We start from the raw sequence: 10,774 nt of genomic DNA, 5'->3' as shown, positions 1-10,774 counted from the left end.
GAGAGACGGGGCGGGGCGGAGCGCGGCGGGAACCGAGGGCGCGATGAGCTTACGTTCAAGGCGTCCGATGACGCGCGCCATGACACGGCTCCTAGAAACTGCCTTACAGGCGCCGGAGAAAGGCTCCCGGGCGGAGGCGTGGGCTCCGCGACAGACCGAGAGCAATCCGGAACTCTCTGTCGCAGCGGCGGTGACGCGCTTCCGCGTGGTGAAGCGGTTTCCGGAGGCCGGGGCGGGGGAGGAGTTTTCCCCTGTTGTCGTGGCAACGGGGACGCGAACGGGGCGGGAAGTGCCCTCTCAGGCTGCGGGCGGGGGCTTGGAAAGTGGGATGGAGACATCTGAGCAGGAACGGGAGCAGGGGGAGAGTGACGTCAGCAGCGGGGGAAGCGGGGAGTCTGCTAGGCTCGCGGCCGCGCGGGGCGGGAAGAAACGCAGGCGGGGCCGGGGTCGGAGCAGGGCAGTCCCAACCCCCGTGATGATGCCAGTGGGAACGGGGCGTGACCGAGATGACGACATCCCCTCGGGCACCGCCCCTCCCCTGCCTCCATGGCAACAGGTAGAGCCAGCCCAGATTCGCAGTCAATCACAAACAGCCCCTGATATTACAAAGCAAAAACAGTCTAGGCAACAAGAAACAGTATCCCAAAGCGCAGGGCTTGCAAAAGTAAAGCGAGCTTTGGAAGAAATGGTAAAAGGACTGTCATTAGAGGAGGAAATATCAGAGCAATGTACGACTCCGACCACGGGCGGTCGGGCGGCAGCGCCACCCAGTGGGGAAAGTGTCACATTACATCAGGTCGAGTCGGAACCGATCGGCCAGGCAAGCGCCGGTGCGCCATCCAGTGGTGGGTCTGTAACATTGCAGCACTTTTTTCCAGTTTCATATAAAAAGGTCTCCAAGGGAAAAAGACCGCGACGATGAGACGACAGCAGGAGTCTTCGCAGACTTCAGGGCGACGTGAGACCCAGGACATCTCTGCCGGGGCGCAACAACAGGATGACACCATACACATCACAGCCTCGGAGGGCACTCCAGGTTGGGCGGTCCCAACGTCAAGGTCTGCTGACTCCTCGGGTCAGGGAGAATCAATCTTGATAATGTTACGGTATTTAATTGCAGCCTTGGAGGCACATCCAGAGCTGTTGCCACATCTTCCTAGAATTTTCCATATGATGTTAGGCAGTAATATTTTCTCTTCTGCAGCAGAGGTTCCGCTTTTACTCGAAAGCGTTCAGGCTTCGTCCTCACAAATGCCGTTGGTGCCGGTGAGTTCTCCTTCACACAGACATGTACCTGCAAAGCCCTCAGATTTGCCAGAGGCGAGACTGAATTGGCCGGAGATCAGGAGGGATTTGGAAAGAGAAAGAGGTCTGGTACAGGGCTCGGGAAATATAATGATGCCAGTCAATTATGATGCACAGGGACAAAACCCGAGATGGGAGCGACTGGACCGTAATGCCATCAAAGACTTAGCCAAGGCCATCAGAGACAATGGGTTGTCGTCACCATATTTTAAGCAAACGTTAAAAAGCATTTTTGGAGCATATGATTTAACACCGTATGACCTTAAATATCTCACAACATCAATTCTTACAGACGCCCAAGCGCTCTTGTGGCAGAAGGTGTGGAGGAGAGCTTTGGAGGAGCTGAGAGCCATGTACCAGGGCGGACCAAACGCGAATCTCACCGTGGCACAGTTGGCAGGTGATCCTCCAGATGACGACCCAGCCCAGCAGGCGGTGAGGCTTCCGAGGAACGTGCTCAGCGGCATCAAAGACTCAGCACAGAGGGCCATTCTACAGATCGCACCTGCGGGAGTCCAGGACACCCTCTTTTCAGAGATCAAGCAGGATCCTTCAGAACCATTCACCTCCTTCGTGGATCGTCTTTCCCAGGCGGTGGAACGACAGGTATCCGAGGAGAGAGTGAGAGCACCCCTGCTCAGGACCCTCGTCTTCTCCAATGCCAATCAGGAATGCCGACGGATCATCAACCTGATGCCGCACGAGGCCACCTTGGCAGACATCATAGAGGCATGCAGCAAAGTGGGGACACCACATCATGTCGCAGCCATTGTGGAAGAGCAAATGGGGAACAGGTTTGACAAGCGTTTTGAAGAAGTTATTGCCTGTGTTAACAAAACCAGTGCCGGTTCAGGAAGGTGGTGCTATGGGTGTGGGGCTCAAGGACATATTAAAAAGAACTGCCCACAAGCTACCAAGCACAATAAGCCGCCAGACCTTTGCCCTCGATGTAGGAGAGGGAAGCACCATGCAAGTGAGTGCCACTCACAGACTGATGTGGACGGTAGGCCATTGCCGTTGCCGGGAAACGGGAAAAGGAGCGCGAAAAACCAGCGCGCCCCGACACAAATACTGGCTGTGACTCAGGACCAGAAGGGACAATCCATGGGGGACAGCAAACAGAAACTCTCAGCAGAGCAGTTTCAGGGATCCCCAGCGACCCAGACTTGGTACCACCAGGATTCCAGCGCGTCCTGGCGACCTCCAAATTGACATGTCTCTTGAACAATGACCATGCTGTGATACCCACAGGTGTCACAGGGATTTCTACAAAAAGACAGGATTTTTAAATAATGGCCAGAGACAGAAGTAGCATTCTTGGCCTTGTTGTTTATCCTTCTTTAATTTCAGCAAATAACAAGGAAGAGCTGATGGTCACAGCAAAAGCTCTTCAACCGCCTTTGACTATTCCAGAGAACACGCCGATAGCCCAGGCCATGGCTTTGCCATCTCACCCAGAGAAGCAGATCATGCCGGTGTTTAATAGGCAAGACTCTTTTCCTGCTGACCAGGTGGAAATACATGCATCATGGGTGAAACATATGAGCCGAGACCGACCTATTGTTACTTGTCAGTTGACTTGTAACGAAAAGACAATTTCTATCACAGGGATGCTTGATACCGGAGCGGACGTTACAGTTATTTCATATATTTTCTGGCCAAGGGACTGGGACTTGGTTGCGCCTTTGGCTCTCTCACAGGCATAGGAGGCAGTTCCCTATGCATGCAGAGTGAGAACGCAATCGTTGTCACAGGGCCAGGGAGAAAGACACCCATCATTCGTCCTTTCATTGTGCAAAAGCCCATCACAGTGTGGGGGAGGGACCTTTTGTCACAGTGGGGACTGAAGTTGGAGTTGGATTTTTAATGGGGGCCACTGAAGCACTCACCACCATGAAACTAACCTGGAAAACAGATGAACCTGTCTGGGTTGGACAGTGGCCCCCTGAAAGAAAGAAAATGAGTGCCTTGAAAAACTTGGTTCAGGAGCAGTTGCAGAAGGGACACATCAAACCAACATCCAGCCCATGGAATTCTCCAGTGTTTGTCATTCACAAGAAGACTTCAGGTTCTTGGAGACTGCTTCATGATCTCAGGAAGATCAACGAGGTCATTGAGGACATGGGTTCTCTTCAGTTGGGACTTCCATCTCTCTCAGTGATCCCGAGAGATTGGCCGCTTGTGGTCATCGACCTCAAGGACTGTTTTTTCAGCATTCCACTCCATCCAGATGATGCTCCCCGTTTTGCATTTTCTGTTCCAGGTTTCAACAGGGAGGACCCTCCAGAAAGATATCATTGGGTAGTTTTGCCACAAGGCCTCAAAAATAGCCCGACCATCTGCCAGTGGTACGTGGCCAAAGCCTTGCGTCCAGCACGGCAAAAATACCCAGGGGCAAAAATCATTCATTATATGGATGATTTGCTCATTGCAGCACCTACACAGCAGAAGCGGCAGGAGGTCCGTGACTGTGTGGTTGCACAGGTGGAAAAAGCAGGATTGGAAATCAGTACATCGAAGGTATAGGAGGTTGCACCTTGGAAGTATCTGGGATGGAAGATCTCAAAACAGACAATCAGGCCTCAGAAGTTGGAGATCAGCAAGAAGGTCACCACTCTTTGGGATTTGCAACAGCTCATGGGAGAGATCAACTGGATGAGACCAATCCTGGGAATCACCAATGATGACATCTCATCATTGCTTGACCTTTTGAAAGGGGACAAAGACATGAAAGCTCCCAGGACTTTGGCACCTGAAGCACGGAAACAGCTTGAAAAGATCTCAAATATCATACAGCAGAGACAAGCACATCGTTTTGTACAATCACTCCCTTTCCAGTTAGCAGTGTTGGGGGAAGCTGTACAGTTCTATGGGTTGATTTTTCAGTGGGATGTGTCACAGAGGGATCCTCTATTAATAATATAGTGGGTGTTTTTGTCTTACAGGTCTCTGAAAACAATCCTTACAGATGTAGAGATGGCTGCTCAGATTATTATTGAGGCAAGAACTAGGATGCTGACAATGTCAGGAATGGACTTTTCAACCATTTATCTACCTTTCACAACCGATTACTTCGATTGGGCAATGCAGCGATCACAGGATATCTTAATCGCGTTGTTAGGTTATCCAGGAGCTTGCACAAATCAATTTTTAGCACACAGGTTGTTGAGCACGAAAATAAGTTTCAGGGAGAAACCAAAAATCCGTGAGGAACCATTGGAAGGGATGACAGTGTTCACTGATGGTTTGGGAAAATCCCACAAGTCAGTGGTCACTTGGCAAAATCCAAAAACAGGGGAATGGGAATCGGATATCAAAAAGGTAGAAAGTTCACCACAAATTACAGAATTGGCAGCAGTGGTCAGAGCTTTTCAATTATTTCAGGAGCCTCTGAATTTGGTCACAGACTCAGCATATGTTGCAAATGTGGTCAAAAGATTAGAGGGATCACTTTTAAAACACACAGATAATGAAATCCTATATTCATACTTAGTAAGCATGAGGAGAATTTTGGAAAATAGAGAAAATAAATATTTTGTCACACACATTAGAGCGCACACTTCACTTCCAGGGTTTTTGGCAGAGGGAAATGCTCGTGCAGACAAGCTCACAATGCCCATCTCACAGACATTGCCAGACATTTTTGAGCAGGCAAAATTGAGTCATGCTTTCTTTCATCAAAATGCACAGGCATTGAGGGAATCCTTTCGCCTTTCTATAAGCCAGGCAAGGGAAATCATCAGTGCTTGTCCAGATTGCCAGTTAGTACAGCCACCTGCATCAACAGGAGCAGTCAATCCGAGGGGATTGCAAAGTCTGCAGCTATGGCAGACTGATGTCACGAAATACCCGTCATTCGGGAGACTCAAAAACATTCATGTTTCAGTCGATACATTTTCAGGAGCAATTTTTGCATCTTTACATACAGGGGAAACCGCAGAACATGCCTGCAGACATTTTTTACAAGCATTTGCATCATTAGGGGTGCCACAAGAGGTAAAAACTGACAATGGTCCAACTTATACAGGCAAGGTGCTTGACAAATTTCTGAAGAAATGGGGTGTCAGACACATTTTCGGTATTCCTCATTCCTCCACAGGTCAAGCGATCATTGAAAGGACACACCACACACTGAAATCCCTTTTGGATAAACAGAAAAGGGGAGAGGCAGGTGCAACACCTTATATGCGGTTGAACAAAGCTTTGTATGTTTTGAATTTTCTAAATGGCTCCTTTTCAGAACCTACTCCACCAATTGTCAGGCATTTCACAAACAGCACGCAAGCAAAGCTAAGGGAGAATCCTTTAGTTTTGATCCGGAATCCAGAGTCAGGACAGATTGAAGGCCCATTTGCATTAATAACTTGGGGCAAGGGTTTCGCTTGTGTTTCCACAGGGCAAGGACCAAAGTGGGTGTCAGCGAGCACGTGAAGCCATATCGGGCACAGACACAAGCGGACGAGATCCAGAAAAGCAGAGAGGAAAGCACGCAGACAGAGGCAGATGACGACGCTGCAGCGACTTCTTCAACCAACAAATAATATTTTAGAGACTTGGGGTTTTTCCTAAGGGGAAGTGTTGTTGTATTGCGGGGTTTCTCACAGGGGACATGGACATGGGGTTCAGAAGGGTAATGTTCATGTGCCTCATTTTCTCGCCCATTGCCTTAGGCAATAGGACAGGATTTCCTATGAAACAACCAAGGGAAAATGTGTGGGAAATTTTAGCAAAGGCAGCAAACTTAGACAGCATTTGTCTGACACATTCAAGACTGGGGAAACCTTTTTCAACATGCTTGGTGGGTGTGCCAGTGGAGGAATGGCCAATTCCAAAGGGCATCCCTCCGAGAGTTCTGAAGCCTTTTTCAGATCCTGTGGAGGGTTGGCACGTTTGGACACAGTTCCTTTCTGCGGCTCACTTTGAGCCCCCGGAGTTAGACATTCTTGGGTCAACAAGAATGAGATCATGTATCAAATTCAATCCAGAGGGAGCGGCAGAAACAGACAACCATACAGTAGATGTCAGTCCAAATGAACCTTTTTATAGAAACACCTTGACATGGTGTAATTATACTAAGATGACGAGCAAAATATCCCATCCACATCCAATCAGTTTACCAAAAGGTTTGTTCCTAATTTGTGGGGACAGAATTTGGCCAGCTATCCCTGCAAAAATCAAGGGTGGTCCATGCAGCATTGGTGAACTTTCATTGATAACACCTGATTTGGAAGTTTTGAGGAGACAGACAAACAGGGAAAAGAGATCTTTAGAACAATATAGCCCAAATTGTGATGATGATGTTTACACCTGGGATAAGGCTCGGAGAATTGCAGCAGCAATTTTCTCACCCCAAGCAGCATCGGGGATGGCCTTGACACAGTTGGATCACATCGCATGTTGGTTGAGTAAGCATACTCATGCCATTTCCTCTACACTGAGTGATATGTTAACAGACATTGACAGTGCGAGGCAAGCCACACTTCAAAACAGGGCGGCAATTGATTATTTGCTGCTATCACATGGGCATGGGTGTGAAGAATTTGAGGGAATGTGTTGCATGAATCTGTCAGATCACTCAAAATCCATCCATGAAAACATAAAACAGATGCAAATCAGCATCAACAAACTCCAAAAGGTAACAGGATCTTGGTGGGATGACTTTATAAGCATTTTTAATCTCTCGCCACTGTGAAGAGAACTCTTAAGAATAGCATTTTATATTTTTATAGGTTTTGTAATTTTCCTTCTTGTCCTGCCATGCATGTTCCTATGCATCCGAAGGGTCATGAACAGAATGGTAAAACAGGTCTTTTTGGTTCAGATAAGGCGGGGAGATGTCGGAACCCAAAATGCTTTTCCGACATTTTCAAATATTCCTATGAGTCAGAGACCCTGGCAGACAGCTGGAGACAGCTGTGATTTTAATTTTGAGCCATGGAATGAGTTACCAGCTCTGCAGGAAGAACAAGAAGAGACAAAAATCTAGAATTTACAGTAGATAAAATAGAAGTAGTTATAAGTTAGAGGAGAGTATTTTTACATTATGTTCATGGGGGTTTTGACCGATGTACGGGGGGGTCAGGATTGGTACGGGGGGGTATAAAAAATCCAACATGGAGGATTTGGGGTATGACTTGTCCTTTTCCTCCTTCTTCTTACCCTCCATCTTCTTTGGTGATGTTGGCATCTTTTAATTGCGTTTTACTGAAAACACACTATCCAACATAGGTGCTAGATATTGGTAGGAAATAGTAAACACGTAGTACGTAACAAGTAGTATTTAGTCTCTGTGCCTGCCCCTCGAGGGTCAGATGCTCCCTTTCTGCCTTGCTGAACAGACCTCAGCAAGGGCACAGAGAGAATTGATAGATAAGAAATAGCAAACAACTGTTAAGAAGTCTGCGCCGTCTCTCGGCCAGCAGCCGAAGAGACAAGCTTCCTGATAATTTGAAATAAATCATCCAGAGACCGAATACTGCGGCTGCTGCGTCTTCCTTCGTCAGTGCAGGCCAGTGAAGGCCTTCTCTGCCTTCCCGGAGTCACCTCAGCACTAGAGGGACATCCGAGATGATATCACTGTAACATCGGCCCCTGTGTCAAGCATCTCTTGGATGATGATTGATTTTTCACCATAGGTCAATTGACAGGCAATGATGGGTCGATCTCAACCTACGTGCTTCACCCAGGAAGCATGAACTTCCACATGGTTGCCAGAAGGAAAATCCTGATAATCAAACATTGGCATAACTTGTTCCATTGCATGAGGTGGTAGAGCAATAGCTTTAGCTATTGGAGTATTTTCCGGAATGATCAATGGTGGTCGAAGAGGCTTAGCTTAAACTGTCAGCTCTTCGTTGCGATTTGCTGAGATTATCGAAGGATAAATGATGAGTCCAAGGATGCTGCTTCTATCTTTGCCTATTACTAAAATGTCTTGTCTCTTTGATGCTGTTCCAGTGACACCTGTATGTATCACTGCATGATTTTCATCCATGAAGCATGTCATTTTGGAAGCTGCCAGGATGCATTGTGCTCCTGGTGGCAATAATTCTAGATCACTGGGGATCCTGCTGATTGCCCTGCTGAGGGAGTCTGCTTGACGCTCTCCAATAGTTGCAATTTCTGTAGAGCAGTTCCTCATAGGGATCATTATGGGAACTATGCCACTCCAAAGGATATTTCTATTTATAAGTGTTTGTTTAATAACCTCTGAAATGAAGCTGATGAATTGCTACAGTGGAAGTCACTGCATGAGGGAGATTTGAAAAATTATTCTAGCTTACAATCTAGCAAGAGAAGGTATTTTGGAGTGAAAGCAAAACCTTATTAATATGGTCAAAGAAATATAAAAACATATTTAAATAAAGAGCAGTGCCTTAGGTTCAAGTGATTGCCAGGAAGTAAATTACAAAGACATGTAATCAAACACAGCGACTGTCTACTCCAGATTATCTGGCATGTGCTGCATGCTTGAATGATCTATCTTTTATTCTCTGTGTGTAGATTGCTGTTTGGTTGGGTGTTTTTTATGTTGTTCTGATGGCAACAAAAACATTCATATCTTTTTCCCTTTCCCCTTCCTCTGCAACCTGTTGGTATCTAGTCCAGGATACGTTTCCTGTCTTGTCTGTCTAGCTCTTTGTCTCATTTTGGAAACAGTTGAGCCTTGCATGTACTTGAAAGATGTATGAGTCAGACACGCAATTTTTCTTTTTCCCCCCCCCCAGCTGGCAACAGCTGAAAAAGAGCCATGAAAACACTTGACTTCTGTGACCAACTGCTGGGTTCAGAAAACAAAGATAAATAAAACCCTTTGACATACTGTTGGTGTAAAGAATTTTAGTTTACATTGTAATGTACTCGGCCTTCTGCGCAGAGGTATTTGTAGGCAGAGGCCCTGATTCTATTACCTTCTTGCTGGTGGTAACTGCATACCCAGCATGTTGTTTCCCACTGATGATGTAGCTGCTCCCATCGGTAAACCAAGTTTCTGTGTTATCGAAAGGAGTGTCCTTTAAGTCTGGACGGCTGGAGTAGGTGGCTTCAATAGTCTCCAGACAGTCATGATGTACCGGCTCTCCTTGATTCCCACTAAGGAAAGGAGCTGGATTGACAATATTAGTTACCACTATTTCTACATCATCTTGTTCTACCATGATGGCTTGGTATTTCAGAAACCTCTGTGGGGAAAGCCAGTGTCCCCCTTTCACCTCTAGCACTGCAGACACCGTGTGAGACACGAGTACAGTAATTTTCTGGCCCAAGGTGAATTTACGTGCTTCTTGGATATTTATTACGACCGCTGCCGCAGCTCTGAGACATCCTGGCCATCCCTTGGCAGCTGCATCTAGCTGCTTGGAGAAGTAAGCGACTGCCCTTCGGTATGGACCTAAGTTCTGTGCTAATATTCCCAGGGCAATCCCCTGTTTCTCATGGGAGAACAGAAAGAATGTTTTACTCACGTCGGGAAGTCCTAGGGCTGGGGCTGACATAAGAGCTTCCTTTAGCTGGGAAAAGGCTCGAGTGGCCTCCTTAGTCCACTGGAAGTCTTGGTTTCCCTGTGCTATAAGTTCATATAAAGGTTTAACAAATAACCCATAGTTGTAGATCCACAATCTACACCATCCTGTCATTCCCAAAAAGGTTCGCAGTTCCTTTATTGTCTGCGGTTGTGGGGTCTGGTGTATCGCTTCTTTACGATTTTGCCCAGAGTCTGTTGTCCGGTGCTAACCTTGTACCCCAGGTAGATCACCTTTTGCTTTACCACCTGGGCTTTTTTCTTGGGTACTCTGTACCCTTGTAGTCCAAAAAGTTTAAGAGACTCACCATCCAGGCCACGCATGCCTCTTCTGTCTGAGTGGCTATTAGGAGGTCGTCTACGTATTGCAGTAACTTTCCCTCTTCTGGTGGGGCTTCCCAGGCCTCTAAATCCTTTGCAAGTTGTTCTGCAAATAAGGTAGGTGAGTTTTTGAAGCCTTGTGCAAGGCGGGTGCATGTGAGCTGGGTTTTGCATCCACTTTTAGTTTCCCATTCAAATGCAAAAACTTTTCTGACTGGCTTCATGGAGAGGAAGGCAAAAGAAGGCATCTTTTAAGTCTAAAACAGTGAACCAAGTTAGTTGTGGTGTTAAACATGTCAACAAGGTGTAGGGGTTGGCTACCACAGGGTAGAGATCCTCAGTGATCTTGTTAACAGCCCGTAAATCCTGCACGATCCGGTATGTCCCCTCAGGTTTGCGGACAGGCAGGATAGGGAGTGTTAAAATCGGACTGGCATTCTTTCAATAACCCCTGCTGTACGAAATTTTCAATTATCGGGCTAATTCCTTCTCTATCTTCTCTCCTCAAGGGATACTGCTTAATTCTAACTGGTTGTTTTCCTTCCTTGAGCCTGATTTGTATTGGTGGTGCATTTTTTGCCCTCCCTGGTACATTGGAGGCCCATACTCCCGGGAAGACTTGATTCAAAA

Source organism: Anomalospiza imberbis, unplaced genomic scaffold, assembly GCF_031753505.1.
Source record: "Anomalospiza imberbis isolate Cuckoo-Finch-1a 21T00152 unplaced genomic scaffold, ASM3175350v1 scaffold_132, whole genome shotgun sequence".
NCBI lineage: Eukaryota > Metazoa > Chordata > Aves > Passeriformes > Viduidae > Anomalospiza > Anomalospiza imberbis.
The sequence above is the reverse complement of the archived record's forward strand: the minus strand, read 5'-3'. Positions refer to the sequence as shown.